Source organism: Lagenorhynchus albirostris, chromosome 2 (genome assembly GCF_949774975.1).
Source record: "Lagenorhynchus albirostris chromosome 2, mLagAlb1.1, whole genome shotgun sequence".
NCBI lineage: Eukaryota > Metazoa > Chordata > Mammalia > Artiodactyla > Delphinidae > Lagenorhynchus > Lagenorhynchus albirostris.
In genome coordinates, this window is record NC_083096.1 from 70,696,013 (window position 1) to 70,722,988 (window position 26,976).

General features: G+C 51.8%; 1 protein-coding gene across 2 annotated transcripts in view; it reads left to right on the forward strand.

Annotated features, from left to right (window-relative positions):
• Nucleotides 1-4,026: 4,026 nt before the first annotated feature.
• Nucleotides 4,027-26,976, forward strand: part of KCNJ10 (potassium inwardly rectifying channel subfamily J member 10) — a 28,629-nt gene continuing 5,679 nt past the window's right edge. Inside the window, exon 1 of one of the 2 annotated variants that reach the window (XM_060142262.1) lies at nucleotides 4,027-4,150. The gene's annotated coding sequence lies outside the window, so the exon portion shown is untranslated. Of the gene's footprint in view, nucleotides 4,151-12,581; nucleotides 12,624-26,976 lie in introns of those variants that run through there. The other variant, XM_060142261.1, reaches the window with a different exon arrangement.

A 26,976-nucleotide genomic window follows, 5' to 3' on the forward strand; every position in this document is an offset into this window, starting at 1 on the left:
GTCCCAAGTAATTTACAGGTAAGGGATGGGCCCCAAGAGCACAGACAGAACTAAGACCCAGGCTTCCTGGCTCCTGGTCCCTGGTTGTTTCTTTATTCCCTGTTGCCTCCCTCCTACCACAGTATATTGGGTGTTTTAATAGAATTTCTGTCCATTTGACCCAATTAGAAAGGTACTAGAGAAACCACCTAGTTAAAGAAATTCTGGACAGAACCCTTTGGTAATGTGATTAAGCATCCCCTAACTTATGTCTTATAAATGTGAGTTCTTGTAAATCACGTTTACTGAAAGGAGGTGGTATACCTAAATAATGATCCATTCATGACTTGGTAGGGGGGTGGAGCTCAGTCCCTCTCTTGGATTTCTCCTCTGTGGTCACGATTATCCAGCTATTAGGTGCCCTACTACTAATGGAAATTGTTCAGCCTTGTGGGGCCCGAGCACTAAAATGCCCCTTGGAATCCTGTGGTGGGCGTTGTCAGTATCTCTATTTCCAGCCGATCCCTCTGACTGTGAAATGTTGCCTATTCTGAGCCTCCTCATGCCTCCTGACCCAAAGCTTCCCTCATCCCTTCCATCCGCACTGGCTTTTCCCAGCAGAAGCCCCTCATATTGCTGCCCACTTGTGGATTCTCCTTCCCAAACAAGTTACTCACCCCTTACCGTCCTCTGTGCTCTGAAGGAGCCCCTGCCCTATTACAAAGGAGGTAAAAGAAGAGATGAGGCCAAAGTGGGGAGGAGGGAGTTAGAAAGGAGCAACTGAGAATAAGAAAGACAGAACTTGCTAAAGTGAGGAAACAGGGGTGTCCTTAAAAAGAGTTGGTTCCCCTAACTGCCATTTTCTGTGGGAACACTGGACATCGCAACCCTGGCAAATTTTTCATACCGATGTGTGCTCATATGGACAAGTTTATGTTTCAACTATGCAAAATCACTCTAGTGTTACCTCGAGACAAGCTTTGGAGTTCAACGTGCGTGGATTCAAATTCCAAATCGAACACTTTCTAGCTATGTTACCATAGGCGAGCTGCTGAAACTCTCTGAACCACAGTTTCTCCATCTCAAGTAATATGTATATCTTGTGTAGTAAACACTCATAAATATGAATGTCCTATGCCGTTTATTATTGATTTCCTATTGGGCTCCTGGTGACTGTTCTAGGACTTCTTTCTTTTGTAAAAAGACTTCGAAATTAAAAACTGACATTTGATATGTACAAAGGAATGTATACATGATGGATATCTGTGTATATGCTATAAAACGTAATTTAAGAACAAAAGCTCGATTTAAATCACTCTTGTAAAATTAGAAACTTACAGTGCCGTTCAAGCTATCTGTGTCTTTTTCCACAACCTCTGCACACCTGCTGTTATGGAACTTCTAAATGCTTTCTAATTGCTCAGTCCCACTGCCACCCTGAGTTTCAGTAAATGGCTTTTTTGAACTACAGAAGAGTGAAAACCACCTGGAAGGAACTTCTGCAGAGACTGCTTCACCACCAGGTATCTCTTTCTGCTCTGCCCTTTGATTCTTTCTTCCCTCCTCTCTCAGAGGAGTACTCCAAATGTTGAGCTGAGGAGTTTGGACTGCGACCTGCAAGCAAGGCCCACCAGTTTGGGGTTTTGATCCAAGGGCACAGGGACTGACATTGTGAATACAGGTTACCTCTTCCTTTGAGACTAGAGAGAAGGGTGAAGGGCGGGTCAAGGTCCTGGGCTGCTAGTGACCTTCCTGATCCTGACAGTAGCCATGAAAGGAGAAAGGATATCCTAGAGACATAGAACAAAGGGAGACTTGACAGAATTTGGTGGTTTTGTTGACATGTCAATGGATGGAACATAGGGTAAGGGTGAAGAGTGAAGATGATTTTTAGCTTTTTAATCTGATCAACTGGGAGGAACACAGAAGTAAGGAAGGAAGTCATGAGAACTCCCAGCCTTGAGGAGGAAGAGGATGAGTTCAGTTTGGAGCCTGTCCAGGTGGGAGTGGAAATCCCCTGCCAGCCACTGGAACTGTGGAGGTAATGCTCTAAAGAGAGCCTAAGGCTGAAGGTAGAGATTTGGGTATAACTCAGGAACGATAGTTGGAGCCATGTAAGTGACGAAGGGTCCAGGAGCAGGACATGGAAAGAGAACGTAAGACTGAACCTTGGGTATTGGAGGAGGAAACAGCTGTAGGTTGGGGTGCGTAGGGGCAGTGGAAGAAGATGAGGCTGGAATGGCACCAGGTCCAGGTCATAAGAGGCCTTCTGTTCCATGGTTAGGAATTTGGACTTTACTTATAGACAATGGGCAGTCTATGGAAAGCTTAAATCGGGAAGTGACACAGTCAGATTGGTGTTTCAGAGAGATTGGTGTTTCTTCTTAAATGAAGGATTTCATGATCTGACAGATTATTAGAGTGGAGAAAGACTAGAGGTAGGCATTAGAAGGCTGCTGTAGTAATCCTGGTGAGAGGTGATGGGGTCCTGGACCACTGGCATGATGAGGAGATGGAGAGGAAGGGAGTGGGATTTATGTGATTCAGAAAGTAGATGCATTGATTAGATAAGGGAGAAGGGGTGAGGAAGAATGAAGTCTAGGATTGCTGCCATGTTTCCTCTTGAGTCAAACCATTTTGTTCACCTGCAGATTAGTGTTCCTACAATTCTGCTCTACCTTTGTCTCCCCTCTGCTCAAGAAAGCTTCATTTACTCTCCATTGCCTTCAGAGCTGACCATGAATGGGCACAGCTCTATATTTACTACAGGTCTTCCCCCACCACAAACGCTACGCTTACCTTCAGCCCAGCGGCCCCCCCACCCCCGCCATGGGGGCTATTTGAAATGGACATTTACCCATCATAGGGCGTCTAGAGGCTGAACTGAACTAAAATGTCAAGTGCCTTTCCTCTTTTTCCCCCCACTATGTATATCAACTCAATATGATAATACTGGTTACTGATTAGTAGTTAAATATCTACGATGAGCAAAAATGGGGAAATAAATGTTTTCTTCCTTAATACATGCCAAGAGTGGGAGATTGTGGATAAAAACCTCTCAAAACATGGATTCAGATAATGAAAGAAGTCCTTCGTGATGAAAAGGTTGAGAACCACCACTCCGTATTCTGGTCCAGTGGACCACTTTGCTGCTGTTTCCCAAGCAGACTTGTATTTTTCCTGTCCTCCCAGGACTTTGTGAATGCAGTTACCTCTGCCTTAAATGCCCTCCCCACCGTCTCCCCGTACCTGAATCCTCTGCATTCTTTAGGGGCCTTATCGGATGGATGTCACGTCTGTCCTCCCACATCTGCAGGACCCCCTAAGTAGAGTGATCTTTCCCTTTCTGCTGCCTCCAGCACCTCCTGGGCACTTGGGCTGCGTGTTCTGCCCTCTCTCAGACCAAGCCACTGCAAGTGGGAATGATGCCTGCGCATTTCGCATCCAGGACCTCACCCTGCACTTAGAAAATGGCAAACAGCATGGAAATGGTGCTGAAGGATATAACCCCGTAGTCCCGAGCCCGCCCCTTCGGCGCTGCCTGTCGGGCCACTGGGCCGGTCCTGAATTCATTTCCACCTCATTAACTCGGCCCCAGGTCCGCCCCCGCCTGCTCCCGCTCTCGTTCCCCATCCCTGACACGACAGCCTCCTTTTTCTTCCTTCTCTCTTCCCCTGTCATCTTGTCAGCTCGGCTTCTATCGCTTCGCCTATCGTCTCTCTATTTCTCCCTGAGTCTGTCTGGGTCTCTGTCTTTGGGTGTTGCTCTCCGTCCTGCTCCTCCAGCTGTCTGGGGCTCTGCTTCGTTGCCCCTACGCCCCACCCCCTGCCCAGTCCCCTCCAATCCCGGCAGCTCGGGCCTGGCGCTCCACATTCCCATTGGCCTGTCCGGAGCCCCCCGCCCCCGCCCGCCCGGCCCCTCCAGGTCCCTCAGTTCACGCAAAGTTTGGCTCTGCGCTGCGGAGGGAGGGGGCGGCCCGGCCCGGCCCAGCTCTGCCCCCGGCCGGCCCGACCCCGGCCCCGGCCCCAGGACCAGCCCTTATCTGATCCCGGCTCCGAGTTTAAGAGTCCTGGCCCTGCCTGTCGCACAGCTCCGTTCCTCACGCCTGCCCGCCCCGTCTGTCCGTCTGTCCCGCTGCCCATCCGAGGGGCCACTCCACCCCGGACCCAAGGTAAGACCCTGGCCCTGATGAAGGAGTGCTGCCGCCGCAGCCGGGGTCCTGTCCACCTCACTCTCCAGAGATACCGGGGCCCCCAGCCCCTAGGTCCCTACCCTGACTTGCCTCAGTGGTACCGTCCTATTCCCCAGCCTCCCACCGGAGCGGCCCCAAACGGAGCCTTATAGGAAGGGCTCACCAAGAAGGAAACTTTCCCAAACTGGTCACCTCAGCACTTTCAGCTAAGAAAGGGGCTTTCCTAATGCTCCTTCCTATTGGGCAGACCTGCAGTTGCATCACAGCCCTCCAACTAAATACAGTGACCACCACATATAACCATGCACCCTCACAGGCACTGCAGACAGTGCCCCCTCTTCCTGGGATCATCAGGTTACTCCCACTCCCATGCCCAGCCCCTTTTCCCCCTCCCCATGATGTGACATTCACATAGCGACACCCATTGATCACTAGTTCACACAGGGGAAGAAAACACCTACAGCTCAGGTTAGGGAGATGTAGTAGCCTGGTGTGACGGGGACCCCTGCCCGCCCAGTTTCTTCCCTTCATTCCAACTTGCCTCCCGCTTCAAGACACCTCTCCCCATTACAACCCTCCTCCCCTCGCCACAGCTGTTTCACACCGAGATCACCTGGAGGAGAGCAGCAGGGTCACCTCTGCTAGAGTAAGAAGGGCAGATTGGGTTCCATAACAACCACCCTCCAGGTGAGACACCCCTTTCCCATCCCATCCCTTCTCCCCATCAGGAACTAACCAAGGGCACCTGCGTTAGGAAAGAGACCGGTTGGAACTTCCTGATTTGAGGGAGAAGCGTTGAGCCCCAGGATGCATGGAAGGACAAAACTGGGGACGCGTGCGCGTAGGACCTCTTGTATCTTGAGATCTCATGCTTGTTAATGAAGGGCCCCAGGCACAGTGAGGCAGATGGAGAAGTGGGGGTGCGGAAGAAGCCAGTCCAGATTTGGACCCCAAAGGGGGCCTAGGCTGAAAGCCTGATTCTGTTGCTTATCGATACGTATTCTGGCTAAAGATTTCTGGCCCGTCTGCCTTGGCCATGGTGCTTGAAATTTTTTTCCCCACCAGGACTGCTTTAGGCATTTCTGGATGGGAGGGAGATGATGATGGGAGACTTGGTGCGCTTCTGTGAGGAGTGACACTTGTTTAGGCGTGACGAGGGCCTGGAGTGGGTATCAGGAAACCAGTCTGAGAAGGGACCAGAAGCTACTCTGAATTCCATTCAGTTTCATCTTGAAATGCTGTTGCTAATCTCCAAGGATTTCTGTTCTGTTACGCGTTCCTGGCATGATGGTGGGTACCATCCTGTGCAGGGCTTGTTAATTCCTCATGGTATAGGCTGGGTACGGGGGACCAAGTGTAGAAGCAGCCAAGTGTCCTGGCTTATAGCTAGTTCTTCAGGGAGGAGGAAACGAGGGAGGAGGGGGAGGGAAGGCATCATGCCAGGGAGAGGGGCCAGGGCTGGTCTGCAGAGGCAACAGGCATGGCCCAGGCAGTGCCAACTCCTCTTCCCCGCCCTCCAGTCCTTTGGTGGTGGTGGCGAGGGAGGGAGAGAGGGGGTGTTGGGGGGTGATCTGGGCCAGTCCAGCCTCCCAAAGCCCTTGCCAACCTGGGTCCTGAAAGAAGCTGCTGTTTTCTGAGCCATCCCCCCGCCCCCCACCCCGAGCTGAGCAGCCAACTTGTCTCAGTGGATATCAAATGGCAACGACTCCACTGAGTGGAGAGGGCTGGCGGGGGCAGGGTTAGGGTCCCAATCCTTCTGTGGTTCCAATGCAGAATCCCACTGCTGCCGCCTACCCTGAGGGAAAAAAATCTGTCTGCCCAACATCTGCCCTACATGCGGTCTGTGGACACATACGTGTGTGTGGGAGGGTTAGTGGTCCAACTCCTGGCATCCCTCACCTCCTCCCTGTGCCCCACTGAACGGCGCCCCCTCCCCACCCCTGCACCTCTGTGCACGAGCTCGTCTATAACTCCAGCCTGGTTGGCTTGGGCTAGAAGGGAAGGGCGTGGCAGAAGACCCAGGGGCTTCCTTCCCTGGTCCTCCTTAGGGACCAGAGAGGCTGGGACACTTGGATCTGGGTGGGCTTAGATCAAGTCCTCTGGGGTCATGCCCGAATTGATGGAATAAGGGGTTTAGGGCTCTGGGGGGTGGGGGGTGAGTCATGTAGAAAGACTCACTTCAACAGAGGAGAAAAGACCCCCTGCATCTTTTAGCAAAATGCTCGGTTTCCGCACACAAGATGGAAGCTAGGCCGAACCTCCTGGCATCAGTGGGGAGGGAAAGAGATGTTGGGCAGTGGAGCCCCTCAACTTTCCTGCCAAGGGTTATTTAGGACGGAAGGAGAAAAGCTCCAGTCTCCCTCCCCTCCCCGGCCTAGATTCTTCTCTTGCCTGACTGGTCAGTGCTACTGTCCGGGTTAATGCCAGACTGTCCAGGATGGTGGTGAGGCCCTGGAAGGGGCAGAGAGAAGGGACAGTCCAAGGCACACTGCTAAGATGAAACTGCAGAAAGATTAGAGATGGGAGATCTGGAATCCAAGTGTTTTAGCACCCAGTGAAGGCTGGTTGGCAGGGGCGGCTCTTGGGAATCAGAGCTTTCTGAGTTTACCACATCGCCCTGTCTCTTCCACAGGCTGCGTTCAATGCTTTTCTCCCTTCATCCAAGTTTAATATACGTGTTGCCACCATTTTCATGGAGACGGTGCATCTGAGTGGCCCCTCTTCATCCCCTCCCCACATCAGAAGCTTGAAAGGGCACAGAGAAAGGGATTCTGGGAAAAAGTCTCCCGTGGGTGTCTGCCAGCTGGGAGCTGGATTTGAGGTGGGGGAGAAGGGAGGGGCTGGCTCTGGAATGCAGGAGAGAAGCGAAAACTGAACGGGGTGGCCTGGAGAAAGAGGCTGGACAAGCATGGGCTTCAGAGGACTGAATTAGCACTTCAGACCCCTAAAAAGGTGTAGCATAGAAGGAGTGGATATGGCCATTCTGCTCCCCTTCCAATGGCAGAAGACCTGGGGAAAGGATTGGGGCTGCAGCTTGAAGGACTTAGGCTAGATTTCAGGAAGCAGGTCCATAAAAGGAAAGAGATCCGAAATGGAGTTTGGGAAAGAGAGGCAGACCACCTTCTGGACCCAAACTAAAACAAACCCACCCCCAACAAAAAAAGCCCATCATTGGGGGCTTCCCTGGTGGCGCAGTGGTTGAGAGTCCGCCTGCCGATGCAGGGGACACGGGTTCGTGCCCCGGTCCGGGAAGATCCCACATGCCGCGGAGTGGCTGGGCCCATGAGCCATGGCCGCTGAGCCTGCGCGTCCGGAGCCTGTGCTCCGCAACGGGAGAGGCCACAACAATGAGAGGCCCGTGTACCGCAAAAAAAAAAAAAAAAAAAAAAGCCCATCCTTAAGGCTTGTGAGGGGGAGCTGTGAAGCTCAGAGAAGCGCACGGATTATTGCAACAGTTGTCAAGAGGCTTCTTCTGGAGGGAAAGTGCGACCCCACAGTGCTGTCTCAGGGCTCCTTTCTGTTGTCTGAGAGGCAGAGGCGTAGTGGTTAAGAGCACAGCCTTGGAGTCAGACTTCCTGGGTTTAAAATCCTGCTTTCACTGCTTAGTAGCTACAAATGTCTCCTCAGCCTTACAATGGGGCTAATTATAGTTGAGTATTAAAAGACTCGATATTTGTAAAGGGCTTGGAGTGGTGCTCAACATGTTAAAAATAAAAAGTGCAGTTGTTGGCTGCTACGGTTCTCCCACCTCTGACTCTTTCTACTCCCTCATCTTGCCTGGCTCCTGGGCCTTGCTGCAGCCCTTCTCTGTGGCTTTTCTGAGGTCTGTCCTAGGTCTCTGTCTCTCCGCCCTTCTAGAGTTTGGGAAGGTGGGAGAATTATCAAGTCGTTTAAGATGAGGTTCCTGTCTTCATTCCCACAAGCTGGACGTCGCCTGGGTCTCCACGCCCCTCGGCCCTTCTTTCCATGAGTTTTCACCAAGCAGATGTGTTGTCTCCAACTTGGATTCGATAAATGTAACCGAGCTGCTGGGCTTCCCTAAAATAGTCTCTTTCCCCGTCTGGGTGACTTACGTCTTCCAGCCAAAGACGCCAGCTTCTCTCTACCCCGACATCTCACCCCTGTCCCTCCATGGCCCTGCCTCTTTCCTCCCTGCCCGCATTTCCCCCACAGCTCCGCTCAGGTGTGTGAGTCCATCTCTTCTCTGCCCCCTGATCAGCCTGTTCATCCCGTGAGCCGGGGTGTCCAAAGTGGCCTCCTTAATGATCTTCCTAACTTCCACCTTTCTTTCTCCTTGATTCCCTCTTTACTCCACACAGAATTATCCCTGGAACTGTCGTCATGAAGCATCAGTTTTATCTTGCCCCTTTGCTACTCAGACGTCTCTGTGGGTTTTCAGATGAAAACTCCCAATCACAGTCTTCAAGATACTTTATATCAACCTTTCTCCCATCCCCTCCAGTTCCCCTATCTTTTGGGACCCCCATCGATTCAGACCTTGTTCTGGGGGAGCATATCCCATGGTAATCCCTGAGCCACACCCCTTCCACCCTGGGCCCTCACACAGGCCTACCCCTCCAAGTCCTGCCCCTCCTGCAAATCTCCATCCTTCTGTTTCCCTATCTGCTCTGTCATCTTGTACCCCTTCTCCTCAGCATCCTGCCTGTTCCTTGTCCTTCGTGTCTATGAATTTGCCCAGGATGACCTGGACAGTGGTAATGTTGGAGGGGACATCCTGTCTCCTACCATAACAGGAGCTCCTCTAGGGTGGGGCCTACACCCCTGTCAGATTGTCGACTCCCTGAAGCAAAGGCATCTCTTCCCTCCCTGGACCCCTCTGCCCCCAGGGCACAGACTGTCTACTGACCAGCTTGACTCTAGGTAGGAAACCTTTCTGGTTGCTAATTCTGGGGGAGGACCCTGACTTCAGAGGTTTAGGAGTGTCCTAGACTAGGGTATATGTAAGACTCTATTATCCAACTCTCTAGGGAACCTCCAGAGAAACTCCTCTCCTACTAAACTCCCCATCCTGTGGAGACAGTTTTACCCTAAGATTATAAGCAGCAGATTAAGCGTTGCTGGCCCAAACACAAAAATCCACGTGGGTATCCACAGAACCTTTCTCTCCTCGCCAGGGAGGTCTGCTCCTGCCTGATGCTGGGCTTGTCAGTGGGCGTCTGGAGTGGGAAAGGGGCAGAGGCCAGAGTCCAGTCTGGGACAGCCCCGTTGTCTGCAGCATACCTCTGGGTGGGAGCCTGCAAGCTGGGAGACATGTGGGCATAGCTCTCAAGTCGGGTTAGGCCTGACCTTTTAGCGATATATCCTCAGCTCCACCCCCATCCTTTTCCCAACCACAAGACCCGGGCACATACCTTCTCCCCACATCTAAATCTCCCTGGTTGACCCTCTGTAAAAAAGACATGGGCAATGGCAAGAGGAAAGGGCGAGGATGTCTGAGTCTAGGGCAGTGGTTCTCAAACTTTTTGGTCTCAGGACCCCTTCACATCTTAAAAATTATTGAAGACTGCAAAGCGCTTTTGTTCATGTGGACTACATTGATAGGTTAGAAATGGGAGGAAACTTAAAATATGCATTCATTCATTTAAAAATAACAGCAACAAACCCGTTTTGCATGTCAATTTAGATGACGTTTTTTTTTTTTGTGGTACGCGGGCCTCTCACTGTTGTGGCCTCTCCTGTTGTGGAGCACAGGCTCTGGACGCGCAGGCTCAGCGGCCATGGCTCTCGGGCCCAGCCGCTCCGCGGCATGCGGGGTCTTCCCGGACCGGGGCACGAACCCGTGTCCCCTGCATCGGCAGGCGGACTCTCAACCACTGCGCCACCAGGGAAGCCCTAGATGACATATCTTTAATGAAAAAATAGCTTTATTTAAAAACAGACAAACAAAAGTTTAGTAAGTGGCATTGTCTCATCACATTTTCACAAATCTTTTCAATATCTGGCTTAATAGAAGACAGTTGGCGTTTCATATCTGCTTCTGCATTCAATATGTTACAATATCATATTGCAATGTAGCTTCTGGAAAACTCCATTGAACACTCATGAGAGAATGAAAGTGAAAAGAAGCAAATAACATATTAGTATTATTATGAAGATAGGCTTGACCTCATAGAGCCTCTGAAAGGGTCTCAGGACCCCCCAGGGTCCCTGGACCACACTTTGAGAATTACTAGTCCAGAGGAACGTCAGAAAACAGTTTGGAAAAGCCCCAGGTGATTTGAACATCCTGGTTGATCTTCCTTAGCTGCCCACGGTCTTTTGAATGTTTTCACTAGGGAGGCAGTATGGGGTAGTGGTTAATCACGTGGGTCCTGGGGACAGACTACCTACTGGAGCTTGAATATCAGTTCTACCACTCACTAGCTGTGTGACTTTGGGCAGATTATTAACATCTCTGTGCTTCAGTTGTCTCGTCTCTATAAGATGGAGCTTTTAAAAAAGTGCCTACTTTTTAGAATTGTTGAGAATTAGATGATGTAACGCTAGAAAAGGGCCTAGCATAGTGCTAAATAATATGAGCTCTTATTAAATACCAGAGCCTTGCCCCTGAATCCACTGCCCACGGGCCCAGGAGGCAGGGCGATGCAGAAGTGACCTTTCCCAAATTGCAGTTGCGGGCTTCTTGAACCAGAGAGGAAAAGTGACTTGTGTGAGGTCCCAGGAAAAGTTAACAGGGTTGTTGGGCCCTGAACCCAGGAATTCTCTTAGCCCTACACTTTCCCCACCAGACTTTTTCAGTGGGGGAAAAAAAACCCCAAGGTCCTGAGAGGAGGGGAGCAGAACTTACCTTTCCCCCAGCAATCCCAAGTGTACCATCCAGGGCCAATAGCAGTAGAGCAGGAAGCCTTGAGTTGAGGGCGGGTAGCAGGGAGGGACTTCCTGACCTCAACAGCAACTGAAAAAGGAGAAAGCAAGCCAGGAGAAGGTATTCCTAAGCCCAGAAGGTTTTTCCATCTTGCCTTGTGGGGAGCAGTTCTGTAAAGCGGCCCCAGCCCTCTCTCCTAAGGGTTCCTGGCCCAGGGCAGAGGAAGTCTGGGATCGGGCAACACTGCTTCTCCTGGGGTGTCTCTTTCCTGCTCACTGCCTGCAGCCCCTTCCTGGATCATTCCCTCCTCTCAGTCTCCCAGCACTCCAGGCTCCGGGTCCCTTTCCCGGTGGCTCCTGACCCTGCCCTTTGTGCTGTGGCGCCACGGGCAGTGCGTGCACCTTGGGAAGGGTGCCAGTGGGGGTGGGGATGAGGCAGATGGGGAGACAGACGAACACACCAGGGGCGAGGGTGGGAGGAGCCAGCCCTGACTCTTTGGCCTGTCAGCCAAACCCCCCTGATCTGGGCTGCAGGTACCACCTCGTCAGAAGCCTAAATACCCCAAACCCCAAGCACACACCCTGAGCAGAAGCGTTCTGGAGGGTCAGATCCCACCAGCAGCCCCCGAGCCTGAGGAGCCGGGGCGGGCTTAGGTTTGAGACCTTGCTGTCTATTGCTCAGTTTTTTCCTCTGCCACCCACACAGTTCCCTAGAATAGATGGGAAAACTGAGGCCCAAAGTGGGTGGGGTCAGGCTGCCCACGTGCTTCTTTCCAGAGTCCGGTTGGGAGGAAGGGGCCTGGCCTCCCACAGCCCCTCCTCCCCCATCCCTCCCAGTCTCCCTGGTTTTTTCCATTTGGAAAGCCCTTTTTGGCTCGTGGCAGGTTTGGGGGCCCTGGTCTAGTCTCCCTTCCCTGTCTCCTGGGCAGTGTCCCCAGGGGAGCCCCCGGGGGCTGAGATCTCTTAAGTCTCAGCCCTGCCCCACCCCCTGCCTCCACCCGCGAGGCCAGCATCCCCCCAGCCCCCGCCCCTGGGCTGTGGGACAGGGAGAGGGCCGAGGGGCTGGCTCTGAATACTAATGTCCTGCCCATTGTCAAAGCCCCTTTGTGCCCCAGAGCTCCATTGAGGCGCCTCCGGGTAGGGCACAATGGGGGCTCTGTCCCCGAGTTCCCCCAAACAGTCACCTGCTTTCAGAGCCTCCCCCCGCTCCCACCCCCACCCGCCCCAGTGTCCGGAGGGCCCAGCGAGCTTGGGGGAGTGGGGCCAGAGCCAGGGGGGATGGGCAGGAGGCGACCCCTCCCCCCCTCCTCCCCGGGCAGGCTGGGGAGATGGGCCCAAGGCCGGGAGAGGCCCCGACTTACAGGGGGCGGGGGTGGGGCAGTCTGTGGATGGACTTGGAATGCAGGTTCCGTGAGGCCGGCCAAGGGGAAGGGGCACTCAGCCTGCCCACTCCTCGGTTCCACATGCCCGGCCGCCGCGGCCCGTGCCTTCCCGCCTCTCCTCCTCCTCCCACCACGAGGCTCATATATGCAGAGACACACAGGCACACGCTCATGCATGCGGCCCCACACACGGCTCCCGGACGCACGCCGGAGCGGATGTGCCCAGACCCAGCAGGCCAACTCAGGTACACAGACCCGCACCGGCCACTCGCATATGCACCAGCACACCCGCCCTCCATCCCCTTTGCACCCCTTCCGCCAGCCTCCAGCCTCCAGCGGCTCAGCACCAGCGCCCCAGCCCCCGACCACCCCCCACCCCGTGCCCTCGCTGCCCCCTGCTGCTCCAACACAGGTTATGACAAGTTTGCACTTGTTGTGACCTCAAGAATGTGGCCCTGGGGCGGGGAATGTCCCGCTGCTCCAGACCGCACTTGCTTATACGTTAACCACGGACAGGGTCTCTGCTGAACCGTGAGCACGCCCGCCCCTCCCCCCCATCCCACAGACCACAGAGAGGTTTGGTGAGCCAGGACCCCCGCCCCAGAGCGGAGCCAAACACACTGAATGGAGTCATGCGGGAATGACCAACCCCAGCCTGCCCCAGCACCGGCCCAGGGCCACCAGCCCAGGGCCACTAGCCCTTGTATCTGCCCAGTGCACTCAGGGTCACGGCCTCTCACCACCCTGTGAGCTAGATGGCCTCGTTATCATTTCTCCGTTTTATAGTAGGGCTCTGACAGGTGACATGACATATCCAGGTGGCAAGACTGGGCTCCATTCTCGAATGGAAGTCTCTTGCTGCTGGGTGTTTTTCTGGGTTGTATTTTGCGGGGGAGGGGTCACTATGCCTCTTGGCTTCACTCAGATGACCCAACCCATGTGGAATTTTCACAGAATTATCTTTTGCCCACCTTCTTTGGGAAGAGTGGGGGCATGGTGGGGTTGGAGTGGGGGAGAACAATGGGTACAGGGACCTTAAACAGGACTCTGCATCCAGAAAGAAACTCAAAAGTTCACCTTGACCCTTGACTGCCTCTAGGCAGGGTGAGCCTACCTCCTTTCCTTTCCTACATTCCCATGGGCCCCATTCCCACTGCTGATGGATCACTGGAGAGAGGAGCCCCATGGCCTTCTTGGCCAGGGTTTGGAGTGTGAGATCTCTGTTGATTATAAGTCCTTCACAACACCTGGCTCTGACCTTCCCTGTTAATATCCTATGTCTGTATAAGGATCTACAGGGCATGTCTACGCCTCTCCCACTATTCCGGTCTGGGGCATCTTCTGGAAGCCTGGAGCAGGTACCCTAAAAAGGGAAGAGCTAATAATAAAAGATAAAAAAAAAAAAAAAAGGGAAGAGATGGAGGGCTTACCAGGACCAGGACCCCGAGGATTTGAGGGCTGCTTGCGCGATGGTGTGCTGGGACCTGGGGTGGTTGATGGGGTCACAGTTGCAGAAACCCCATTAGATGGAGAACTCAGCTGATGTTGGTTTGCTCATCTGCAAATGTTATCGAATGCCGATCTCCATGATGTTTCCCTTACATCAGAATTGCAAAGACCCCTGCAGGACCCTTCTATGCCTTAACCCCACTGCTCACCTAGCACGCTCCCCCGCTGGCTGCCAGATTCTGCTGAAGCTGCGTCATCCATCTGTCTTCCTCCACGCAGGACCACTCCTCTCCCAGCCCTTATTCTCTGGTGTATTCTTCTGACTCCAAGTGCCCTTCCAAATGTCCCCTGTTGGAGAAGGAGGCCTGGCCAAAGGACAATTTCAGCCCCTCCAGCTGCACTCAGGCTCGGGGTGGGGGGGGGGGTGGGGGGGACAGTGAGACAGCCACCTCTGAATCTAGTTCTGCATCTAGTCAGTGTCGTTGGGCCACCCCTGCCCCCATCCTTCTAGTCAAAGGAGAAATGTGGATAAGGAATAAGTGGAAAGTTGGGGAAGGGCAGAGAGATTCCCTCCCAGGGTGACAGTAGACCCGCCCCCCCCCCCCCACGCCAGGCTTCTCTATGTGAGGGTCAGAGGTTGCTCTTCAAATGTGGAACCTGAGAAGGAAAGGGAGTGGCGAGGACCCCTGTCGGGGAAGGTGGCTCAATTCCCTGAATATGCATCAGAAGCACAGGGTGCCTATGGGTCTCCATCTCCACCAAGGGTAAAAATAAGAACAAATTCCTTAGGCAGCAGCAAGTAAGTTTTGACTTAGCAGGAAGCATTTCCTGGGTAGAAGGGATTCGCAGGCAAAGGGGAAGGATGGAAAGAGGTGGAAGACTCACTCCCCCGATGAGAAAGAGAGGCCCAGCTTAGCCGCCTATTGAACAGAGGTTGGGTGGCCTAGGAGACATTTCCAAAGGGGCTCAGGGCCCCTGTGGGCCATGGACTTCCAGCTGTCTCAGAAAACTCCCTTGATCATTTCCACAGCCCCTAGCAGAGAACATCATTGAATCTGCCCCTTCCCAACGGGCCCGCTATCTGCTGTTTCTTCTAGCTCTTCTTGTTGTCATATTTCTGGGCCAGCTGCTGTGGGGCAAGGAGATTCCTGAGGCCTGCTGATGGGAGGCGCACACTGGACACCCCTAGGCTGGGGCTTTGGTTGGAGGGGAAGAGCTCAGCGGATAATGCTCCCAGGTTGGCCCTTCAGGACCCCAGGGTTAAGAAAAGATCTGGTAGGAAGAGAGAGCTTTGGGATGAAGAAGAAAGTCAGGGTTATTGCTCTGATTGTGGTGCTATAAGCCGGCTGTGTGATTGTGGAAAAGTTACTCAACTTTTCTAAACCTTGGCTTCCTCTTCAGTGAAATGAAGGGATTGAACAGGATGACCATGCGGGCCTCCCAGCGCCGACATGCCATGATGATATGGTGGCCAGATGAAAAGTGCGGTTTAAGTGGGCCTGGGTTCGACTTGCAGTCACCTCTTCCTTACTAGTGGTCCTTCTGGACAAGTCAGCCAGCCTTTCTGAGTCTGGTTTCCACACATTCACATGAAGGCAATGGCATTACCCACCTCTCAGGGAGGATAGGATGACGTGGTACGCGGAAACCCAGCACAAGGGCTGAGGTGGGGAAGTCCGCAGCACGTGGGGACACAGAGGGGCAGCAGCTCACACTGGGGCTGTGGGCGTCTGGAAGGGCTTCTCAGAGAAAGTGATATCTAAGGCGAGGCTTGAAGGAAGGGTAGAGATCGACCAGGTGGAGTGGGGAGGGGAAGAGTGCTTCACGGAAGAGGCCCCACTGTTTGCCAAGAACTGTTGGTAAGAGAAGGCATGGCCTGTTCAAGCACTGGGAGAAGCTTAGTTAGCTGGCGGGCAGAGGCTGTGTGTGAGGGGTGGGTGGAGGACCGAGAATGCTGATGCCGGAGAGGCCAGCTTATTACATACTCTGTCCCACCTGTCATTCTAGGGGCTTGCAAGTGGGATCCCTCCACTTCGCCTCCATCTTTCTTTTCCTACTTTTCTTTCTCCCAAGCTCAGTCCTCTTGTCTTTGGTCACGTGGGCTCCAGGGAGCACTGGGCTTCCCAGGAGGACCTGGTCGGTCCAGGGAGAAGCTCTAGCCACAGTTGCCCGACTCTGGACCAGTTTGGGGTCCAGGTCTGGAGTTTTCTGCCTCTCTCCTTTCCCATGATGAAAGATGGATCTGCCTCCTGCAGAAGGCTCTGGGTTTCTGGCATTGAGGCTCCGTGCTAAGCACTGAGTACCCACGGTGGGCCCTCCCCCACCTGGCCCCTCATGAGAGAGAGACACGAGAGTGTTGATGGCAGTGGGCTGAGGGCAGTGTGGAGTGAGAACTGAGGGAAACTAGAGAGAAGGCAGCTCTGCAGCCTGGAGTAAAGGCAGATGGAGAGACCGAGTCAGTGCGCGCAGCTGTCTGAAGGTTGACGCTTTAATGGGAAGCTCGGAGGAAGGACTTCCCAAGGATGAAGCAGGTCACATACCAAAAAGGGAGACTGAGGGAGGGAAAAGAAATGTACAATATCAATCCTATGGGCTCTTTTAAGCCAAGAAATACTTAAACAAAGTTCTATACTAGGCACTGAGGAGGTCACAAAGATGAACAAAACACAGGCTAGGAAGCAGTTCAGAAATGATTCTCCTGATTGACAGGAGAATCATCGACAGGAGGGGGTAACTCTCCTGCCTCCCCGCCACCTACACTGCCTCTTGGACCCTCCACCGACTAGGTCCAAGGCCTCCCTTATCACAGCCACACAGCTTCTAAGATCACAGGCGAGAAAAGGTATAGAGAAGGGGGCTTCAGCCGGGAGGTAGGTCAGCCTCCCTCTCTTCTCTCAGGTGGGGAGCCCCACTGGTTCCAGGACCCTAAGGAACCGGTCCCATCAGGTTGGCCTCTCTCTGGTTTCTCAGATTCTGGTGGCAGATCTGGTGACAGCTCAGTGGCTCCCTGGCCTCCACCCCAAAAACCTTATCTTCTGGGGCCTGGCCATCCTGGGCTCTTTAAAAAATTAATTTTTTTTTATCATTTCTTAGTGAGTTATTCTCTTAAGGCTCCATCAGCAGGTGGAATGGAAGACCCCTCCCACCCTGATGCCTTGGGTAACCAAAGCATTATGCTCCTTCAGTGCCTGCTCTGTCTGGAGGACCCGCACATCAATGCCTTGTTTCCTGAGGTACTCCACAGCTGATGAGGGTACCTTCGAGCCCTCACTCATCCCCTGGCCAATAACAAGGGTCAGCACGCCTTTCTCGACAACTTCCTGCACATCTGCAGGCTGCACACCAGGAGAACGCTCAGTTCTTGTTTCTCTCCAGCCCCAAGCCTGACTTCCCCCTGGCCACACTTTGCAGTCCTTACAGATTTTAGTAGAGCCTGGTTCTTTCATTTGCCCCCTATGAGAGGGAAACAATTTCAGGGGAAGAAGGAACTTAACCGAACTCCCATGCCCTCTCTTTTCAGAGTTACAATCCCAAACCTCTCCGTGTTTTACCCCTCATCCCGGGCTTTGAGCAGCCTGCCAGCTGGCTGGAGCCCCCAAGGGGAAGCAGGAGGGCAAGGGGCCAACGAGCATGATGTAGGAACTGAGTTCTGTGTGTCATCCCTCACGAAACACCTTTCCTACCTCTCGGCAGGTTGAATGGGTTTTGGAGGGAGCTTCACCTTGGGAATTATGATGGAATGATAGGGAGGTGGGATGAAGGAGGTGGGCTGGAAGCATCCTCCAATTCCAGGGCTGTAGTAAGTCCTACCGCATGAATCACTGTTACCCTGGAGAAAGGACAAATAAGGCAGGAGGTAGCTGGAGCGTCACCAAGCCCACGTGGGTGTGGAGAGGCAGCATGAGTGAAGGTCCACGGGACTTGGAGACAGAGGGTCCGGCTTTGCCGTTAAATAAACATCAGCAAGTTACTTTACCTCTCGGAGCCTTGGTTTCTCTAATTTGCTAGGTATTTTTCTTTCATCTGCAAAGTAGGCTAATAATAATATCTTATATTTGCATACAGGCCTTACAGATTTCACATACTTTTATCTCCTGTAATCCCAACCAAACAATGGAAGGTTTTATTGCCTCCTTAGGTGAGGAAACTGAGCCCTAGAGAGATGAAGAGATTGACTGAAGTTCCCATAGCAAGTAGATGGCACAGATCTGGATGGCAAATAGTGGGAAAGGATAGATAGGGAACTTTGGCTGTGACCCAGACCTGCCAGGATAACAAATAGGTTTCATTTGTGAGGCTAACTGCATTGGATGGAAAACGGCTCTCTGTATCACCATGCTGGGAAAGATTCTGAGGTTCAGTGAGGAAAAAAGTACTGTGATGAATCAGTGATATCTGTTAAGGGCAGGAGGTGGGGTAAATGACGGCCCAGACGCAGTTGGTTGGCATCTCTAGCCTGGAATCAGACCAGGGATTTCATGTCTAAGTCTTTCCTCTATACTAATCAATTAGGTTAAATTCAAAGGCACCAGCTTGACAAGAGAACTAAGGTGTAGTCTCTGCCTTCAAGGAGCTCACCATCTCTCAAGGACAGAGGCGTGCTATATCGATGATGTGGCAAAGCGTCCCGGGAACGTAGAGAGAGTAATGAGGGCATTTTAGGCAGAGAGACCTGCTTGGTAAAAGCATGGGGCCGTGCAAGTGGGGTGCAGACTGCGTTTGAAGAGCCAGTGGCAATTCTATATGGCTAGAAGATGGGGTCCATAGGGAAAAGTACCAAAAGGAGAGGCTTTGGAAATCAAGGTGGCATCAGATGGTGAAGGGTTCTGAATGCCATGTCTAGAAGTTTGGGTTTTACTACAGAAGCTGTGGAACTCCTTGAAGGATTGAAAGCCAGAGCGATGGGATGTAATTGTGTTGTTGAAAGGCACTGTGGCAGCTGAGGGGGTGGAGGTGAGGGAGGCGAGGCTGGGGGTGGGAAGACAGGAGATCATTGCAGCACTTCAGGTGAAAGAGAACTAGGGCAGCCTCAAAGGAGTTGGAGAGAAGCCCACAAAGGCAGAATTGATAAGACCCAGTGACCCGCTGGATGAGCGGCAAGAGAGAAACCGAGGGCGACTCTAAGGTTTCCAGCCTGGGCACTGAATGGACGGTGATGCTGGGAACAAGAGAGGAAGCACAGGAGAGACTCCCTTCTGAGTAGAGAGGATATCAGTCTGAACACGTTAAAACTAGACTCTCCAGTTAGAGGGAGCCTGTAAGTGTTGGTTGTACAGGGCAGAGGTGAGGGAAATCTGTGGGAGTGGTTGAAACAGCCGAGGAAGGGAGAGCAGAGTGGTTAGAGATGCCAAGAGGGATCCCTGAGAAACACCAACAATTCAGGGCCCGCGAGAGACCACAGCAAGAGAGATAGACCAAACCTAAAGAGACCGGGAGGAGAGAGCCTGGAGGACCATGTCAGAGAGTGAAGATGAGACTCTGCACCCTGTTAGTGCTGACCCCACCCAGTGCTCTTGGTACGTCTGTGCACTTATCTAATTCTCCCAACACTCTGGTGAGGTAGATATCATTAGGCCCCTTTTTTTTTGCAGGTAAAGGAAAAGGAAACTCAAAGAGTTTAAGTGATTTGCTCCAAATCCCAAAGCCTAGAAGTGGCAGGGCCACTAATGAGCTAATCAAGGTCTCCAAAATCAGTGGATCCCCACCACACCTCAATAAGAACCGAAGGACAGAGTGTCCAGAACAGACAGGCTGGCCATCAGTCTCACATGACGCAGAGAGACTGCTGGGGTCGAGGACTGAGAAAACGCCCTTGGCTTTGATGATTGGAAGGTTAGCTGTGACCTTGGAGAGAGATTCTTGCGGCTCTAACTGCCACCAGCTGGCTGTGCAGATCAAGCGGAATTGCGTCTAATGTGCTTCATATCAATGCAGAGCCTGGGAGTCTGAAGGAGGCTGATGCTGTTATTTTTACTGTTATTAAATATTGGTAAATTGGACCACTTGATATTGCTGACATGGGACCCGTTCTTTAAAACTGGTGATTTCATATGGTTCAACCTAACAGTAAAAGGGGGTGGGCTGGGGTTGGTGGGCAGGAGAGGACAGGAGAAGGCAAGCCGCCAGGGCAAGGGCAGTCCCATGGGGCTGGGGAGCCCTGCCCCCTGGTGGCGGGGAGGTAATCTTCAGCCCCAGGCTGAGGATCGGTGAGGCTTGAAGTTTGCAGGAGTCCCTCTCATCTCCTCCGCTCCCCTCCAGCTATCTGTAGTCTTGCCAGCACCCTCTCCACTAAGTCCAGCTGGGCATGGGGGTGAACTCTCCCTAGGGGGCTCTGTCTGGAAGAATACTTCTAACCTCTCAACTAGGGTGATCCTCTCAACCAGTATCTTTGGGGATCAGTTGGGTTCTCCCCTATGGAGAAGCCAGGAGCCTAGGCCAGGTGGTGACTGATTAAATAGAGCAGGCTGACACACGAATAAGAGGTCTTCAACAGACCCCTTGATCATCGCCAGCCCAGCCCTTTTGAAATCTCCCCCAGTATGCTTGGGAACCCTTTCAGTGTCGCAGGTCTTACTGATAACAGTAGAATAACAATGACAACAGAAGTTATTTGTACTAATGCCATTGCTTCCAGCCATGTCTTAGCACCTGGACTGATTTTTCTGGCTCTTCGGTCAAGGTGAGGAGGGATGGGTTAATGTCTCTGAGATGTTCCTCTGGGGTGAGGACCCAGATGGGGCCAGGCCTGCAGGCTCTTGGGATGGCTGGAGCTGGGGCTGAGGAGGCAGTGGTGCATCCTTTGTCCTCAGCTGAACTCTGCACAGTGCCAAGCTTCTCAGACAGGACCAGGATGTGCAGCCCTGCAGCCCTACACAATGGGTAGGCGCAGGCGCTGTGGCCGCTGTGGTGACTCAGAGAGGGAGCGTGCTGGGGGGGTGGGGGGGCTGGAGGGTGAGGAGGCAGGTGCATCAAAGAGGCAGTCCCCATGGGCTGTGTGTGCCAGGAAGTCATCCTCCCTCTCCAGCTGGGGAAAGGGGGGTCCCTGAGGTACCCCACTCTGGGCAGTTCTCTGCAGGAACACTGTTCCCTTCTCACAGGGCACAGAGGCACTGCCTGGGGATTGGGGCGGAAGAAGGGGCAGTGGTCCCAATCAGCCCACACTGACAGGACGGGTGGTGTCTGGACAGAGGCGAACATCTGACATGGCCCCATCTCTGTGTTCTTCCCTCTCTTGACCGGAAAACACACAGGGGGGTCAGAAGGGCCAGATGGAGGTCACAGGCTCCCAGGAAACGCTTTGAAGGCTTTTATCCTTTCTTTTGATCAGTCTATGAGAACTTTCCAAACGTTGACACAAGGGAAGAAAAGCCTATTCTTCCTTGGGCCAGGGCCTTGTGTCAGGCCGAGGCTAGAGGATGGGAGGGAAGGGGAAGGAGACTGGAGGGTGAGAGGCAGAGGCAGCAGTGACTCAGCTGGCAAGGCAGGCCCCCCGACACACACACGGCCCTTTTCTTCCCCACCTCAAGATTTGTGTGCATCTGGCTCTGTTTCTATTTGTTTGTTTTCTTTGGGGCAGGACAGAAGGGAGATTAATGAACAAAGCCATCAAGTTTAAAAAGAACCCCAAACCCGACTCCATTCTTCTCCCAACCTTGAGGGCTTACATAATCCCGCAGTGCTTTTCTTCCAGGCCTTCCTTGACACCCGTCTCCTTTCTCCTCTCTTCCCCCCTCTCTCATTAAGAACACTTGAGAGCCCAGAAATGCTCCTTTTCAGTCCCCAGTGCAGCTGATCTCCTCCTGGAGGCCTCCAAGGCTGCTATTCAAGTTGGAGTTGGTATCCAAAACAGAGATAATATGGTTGGTGAGAGGGGGCTGAGTAGCAGTCTCCTGTCTCCACCAAGGCCAGTGGGAGGGATGAGACGAATCTGTATTGGGAGGGACACAGGCTGGATGTGGACATTTAAAACAGGAAATGACCTTGAAAACCCTCAAGCACAGAGCCTCCCAACCTGACCCAGAAACAGGTTGTGAAGGGCAGAGGGAATTTTACCCCAGAAGACACAGGGATGGGCCATAAGCTCCCACACACTGGACATCCTTGAAATCTGTTTTGTCTTTTAAATTATGTAAATTTTTCATTCTACTCCATCAGACATCGTTTGTTTAATATTAAAATAAGATTTTCCCTCAAAACCCTTGAGTAAAATTGATAGCTCAGGAAAATACATTAAATTTAATCCTGTGGCTCTGAACACCTCCTGGCACACTACTTTGAGAAGTGTGGAGCTAATCCAATGCCCTTTTTCCACAATTAAAGATATAATGGCTGAAGAGCTTTAGACACCTACCCAAGGTCACTTTTAGTCAGAGGCAGAGTTGAGGCTGGCACCTAAGTCTCTTGCTTCCCAGTCGAGCCCACTTTCTACCAGATAATGCTGCCTTCTTAGTTCTGTCTCCAGGGTGCTAGGCTTGGACACGTACCTAGCTCAGCTGTCTAAGATGAGTGTGGGCTTAGAGACCAGCCCAGCCTCAGGCCCGGGAGCTGGCCATGCTCACAACCCCTCTGTGCGCAGGGCTTTCTCAAAACGTAGCACTTGAGCATGATGGGCAGTTACTGGGACAGAGAAGGAGCTGGTACTACCACTTTCTATTTCTATCTCTACCCCCCAGTGACTGGTTCAGGTATTCCCGTACCTCCAAACCTAAAATAATCGGATTAGTTCATAGCTATAGTGGGAACGCCTCCTGTCTTCCTAGAAACTGCCTCCCTTTCTGATCCTGTTTCCAAACCCCTAAATCAAGAAGCTCTTTTCTGGAGGGAAGAAGCAGGGAGAATAGAAGGTTGTGGGGCTTAGAATGCCTTTACTAATGCGGGCACCTAGGCTTCGGGTTATGGGTGGAGATACAGTGTGACGCAGAATTTGAAGGTCCGAGCTGCGATTTGATGGATAGCATAGTATTCTTCCATATCGCCATCTTCCAAAATCAGATTTCTAGGAGGCTGAAGAAACTCTTAGGGGAAGAAGGGATGATCCAGACAGATGTGCAGGGAGTGAAAAGACAAAGAGGACAGTGAAAAGGAGGATAGAATCAGGGAGACACATTTTGGTAACAGCCAGCATGAAATACGAGCAAGGCAGTGTAGATGATAGAAGAGATGAGAAGAGAGTTGGGAGCAGAGCCCAAGAGAAGGAAATGGGGAGGATAAAGACCTGCCATGCAAACCTAGGAGAGGAGCACTGAGATGGAACAATCATAACAAAAGAGTATCACCGCTAACCATCAGATGCACCCTGGGTGTCATTGCTGGTGAATTCTTCACACCTGGCTGGTTCCTGCTAGACTCCTATCATGCGCTAGGTGTCCATCTTCTCTGCTTGTTGAGTGTGGAATTTGCTCATCAAAGGCAAATTCAGTATATAATATTAACCTGAAGCTATAGTGGAAAGGACTTTGTAATGCAGCCAGAACTAGGTACTAATCTCAGCTCTGCTACTTATATGTTGCATTGCCTGGGCTCTCTGAACCCCAGTTTCATAAGTAACTGTGAAGATAAAAACTCTGTTCCCCAGAGTTGTTGCAAAGATAAAATGTGAAGTGCTGGTCTAAACTAGGCATTCAGTAAATGATAGTTGCTCTCCTTCTCTCTTCTTCCATTTCCTTGAACCAAACATCAGGAAGAAGTACTCCATGGTCAAAAGAGAAAACTCACCCAGTGGCTCTGTGAAAGGGTATGCGGCTAGAGCACCATGAAGAGGAGGCCAAGTCCCTGCATCTGATCCCTGTGGGAGGCATGGGGCTCCACACCCACGCCGTGTGGCTCTCACCCTTCATTCTAGTGGCCACAAGGCAGGAGGGTGTTGTGGGATCAGAGCCCATCATTGTTTTCCCAATTTGTCCTGTTAAGTCTTTCATGTGCTCCCAACACTTCAACCAAAATGATTGGCTCCTATCCCCTGCTGGCCCTGAATCTACTCAATGCTATACCTTTTGCTTGTACTGCTCTTTGACACCCCCAAACTCCAGTCTCCAAGGGTCCAAATCTTGCCTATCCTTCAGGCCCAGTCCCAATGCCACCTTCCTCTATATAATCTCCCCTGAGTGAGACAGTCAGGTATGGAGGAAAAAACTCAACTCCTGGTTGTGACTTACTCATAACAACCTAGTAATAAGTGGGGATAATAAATGGGGATAATAACATTCCTACAGGGTTGTTTGAGGAATTATATGAGCTAACATTAAAATATCCCCAACAACTTAGCCCGGTGCCTAGCACCTAACAGGTTCTCAATCAGTACACGTTCGTCACCTTCTCAGCCCCACCCCCTTGAGCTAGATGTCACCTTTCCCTTTGCAAAGTCCCTCAGCACTTCATGGGTCCCTATTCCATGGCACTTATCACTTCTTGCCTGTTATGTGGTTGTCTCCCTTAATAGACTGTAAGGTCCTCAAGGCCAGAATCCACTCCTAATTCACCTCCATAATTCAAGTGTCTTGTTTAGAATCCGGCACCCTGTAAATGTTTATTGTACAAATGCATGAAAACACAACTGAGACTGCATGGATCTTCCTGTGTGGTGGGCAGCATCATTACAGATGAGGACATTTGGTTTGTTTGTGTATCTATTAGTGTCTATAATTAGTTAGTGGGGTTTCTGTGGATACAAGGAAAAAGGGAAAACATCATAAGAAAAATCAAGAGAAGACACAAACAAGAAGGGGGAGTGAGAAGGCCCCAGAGGGAGAGAGGCCCTGGACCAGAGTGAAGTTCCATCTGTTGTACCCAGGCCAAGAGCTTCCACATATCCTTAGTCCTCCTGGAGGATGGAGTCCGTTCCCAGTGCTCTTAGATTGGCCCCTACACCTGGAGTGATTTGGGAGCCCCCTTCTGCTCATTTATTCACTCATAAACTACTTCTTGAGCACCTACTCTGTGTCATACATTGTGTTAGTCATATATCAGCCTCATCAAAACGTATTATGGCTGAATCCTTATTTTAAGAAGCTTCTTTGTAGTAGAAGACACATGCTATACCAAGTAGATGTGCCATAAGAGATATAGATGGAGATATATATAATACATATGTTCAGAAAAGAGAGGCCTTACTTAAGGCTGTGCGGATCAGAGAAGGCTTCCTGGAAGAGGAGTCATTTGAACTGGGCTCTGAAAGATATCATGGCTATGTAGAGACAAGGGGAAAGGGAGGTCGGGAAAAGAGAAGAGCATGAACAATCACGGGAAGGCAGGAAAGCACGGGTGTATGCGACAGGGAGCAGGGGACAGTTGGTTTGTCTGAAGTTTGCCATAGGAGAGATGAGGCAGGAAATAAGGCTGGAATGAGGTGTAGAAGCAGACCATGCAACTGTGTCAGACTGAGTTTGGCTTCTCTTTGATAGCTAGTGGACACATTATCTGTCAAACCTAAACCCAAAGGTAGAAGGGATTGAGTTGGGGAAGGATTTTGGAGATAGTCACAGTATAATGACAAGTGGAGTTTGGAGGCAGAGAGGTTTGGGAGGCCGAAGATCTCGATTTACCAAGTCACATCGTCTCTCGGAGCTTCAGTTTCTTCATTCATAAACTAAGGACTGTCATCGTAATACCTTATAGGAATTCCATGAGAATAAAATGTGAAAGTGCTTTGTGAAGTGGTGGATACGTGTGCACTGATTTGTGATCAGAGGTGTAACTCGGGAAGAGTGATCCAGTAGTAGCATAGGAAGGATTTGGGGAGAGAAAGAATAGAGACAGGAGATGTGTAGGAGGCTGATGATTCAGCAAAAAGGTGTGAAGGGCCTAAAGGAAGACAGTGAAATGAAGGGGAAGAGACACAAGTAACAAACCCACAGCTCGTGGCATCCAGTGAATATTGAGATGAGATGAGGAAGGAGGGGAGTTTGAGATAATCCCTAGATTTTCAAAGGATGATGGCACTGTCAACTATTTAGGAAACCAAAGAGAGGCAGGGGTAGAGAAGAAAGGGTTCATTCACACGTGGAGGTGGATGCATTTAGGATTCGTGCCCCAAAGCTTCTTCATTCAGGTTGCTCTTGCCACAGAGAGAACAGATAAAGCTCTTTGCTCAGGGCTGCTTCCCTGCCCACCACCCCTCCCTACCCCAGCCTGGCAGGTTTCAGGAGAAGGTACACATCTCTAACCTGCCCCCTCCACCACTGCCCCGCGGAGGGGCTGAAGCATCCTTTCTGGTCACTCAATTTGACAGAGTCTGCCCCTATGCCCACAGCTATCCCCAAGCAAGGCTTGTTTTCCTCCTTCATCTTCCAGCAAAGGGGACAGCGAACCCAGAGGGAGCTGGGACCAGTGCCTTGGGGCTTGCTCTCTCCCACCTTTAGAAAAAAGAAATCGCAAACATTTGCACATGAGCAGAGTCCGTGAGGCAGACCAAGGCTGCAGCTCTGACTCAGGCCTCTGTCTCTCTAAATCAGGCTTCCAGTCATCCCTTTACTCAGACTTTCTTAACAAACTGCACTTGGTACTGGGGAAACAGGTGACGTTCACAGTCTGTGGGCTTAAATTGAGAACTCACAGATGGCAAACAGTGGTAAACAAACCATTGCAAAGCACGACGATGTTTGAAAATAGGAATGTGTACAAACCATGCTTAGTAAACCCATGCTGGGGGCGGGGAGGTAGAGGAGATGAGCTATTTCTTCGAGGGTCAGGGAGGCTTCCAAAGGGGCAACTAACACTTGAGTGAGTTTCTAAAGATAAGCTGGAGGTCATCAGGTGGGCACGGAGCGGGTCCAGTGCAAAAGCGGGTCCAAAGGTAGAAGGGATGAACAGCGAGGTGCTTTGTGGAGCTGGAGTCTACGATACGTGTGGAAGAGTGGCAAGACCAAAGCCAAGAAGGAGGCAGAGACCAAATCATGAAGGGCCTTGAGTGCCATGCTCAGAGCAGTGGGGAGCCGGGGATCAGTTTTACTCACAAGAGGAGTGTCTGTACTGCAGAGCAGTCCTGTCCTCAAGAAGGGCTCTGATAAATCCATTCATTCTGGAGAACAAATGACTCAGGTAAAGAAAGCTCTAGGTCAGTCTGCAGGCAGGAAGCAGAAGGAGGGAGAGGTATTTGCTGAGGGAACCTGCTGGACATCACTGTAGGTGTGACTGGCCTTTGTTTTAGGGACT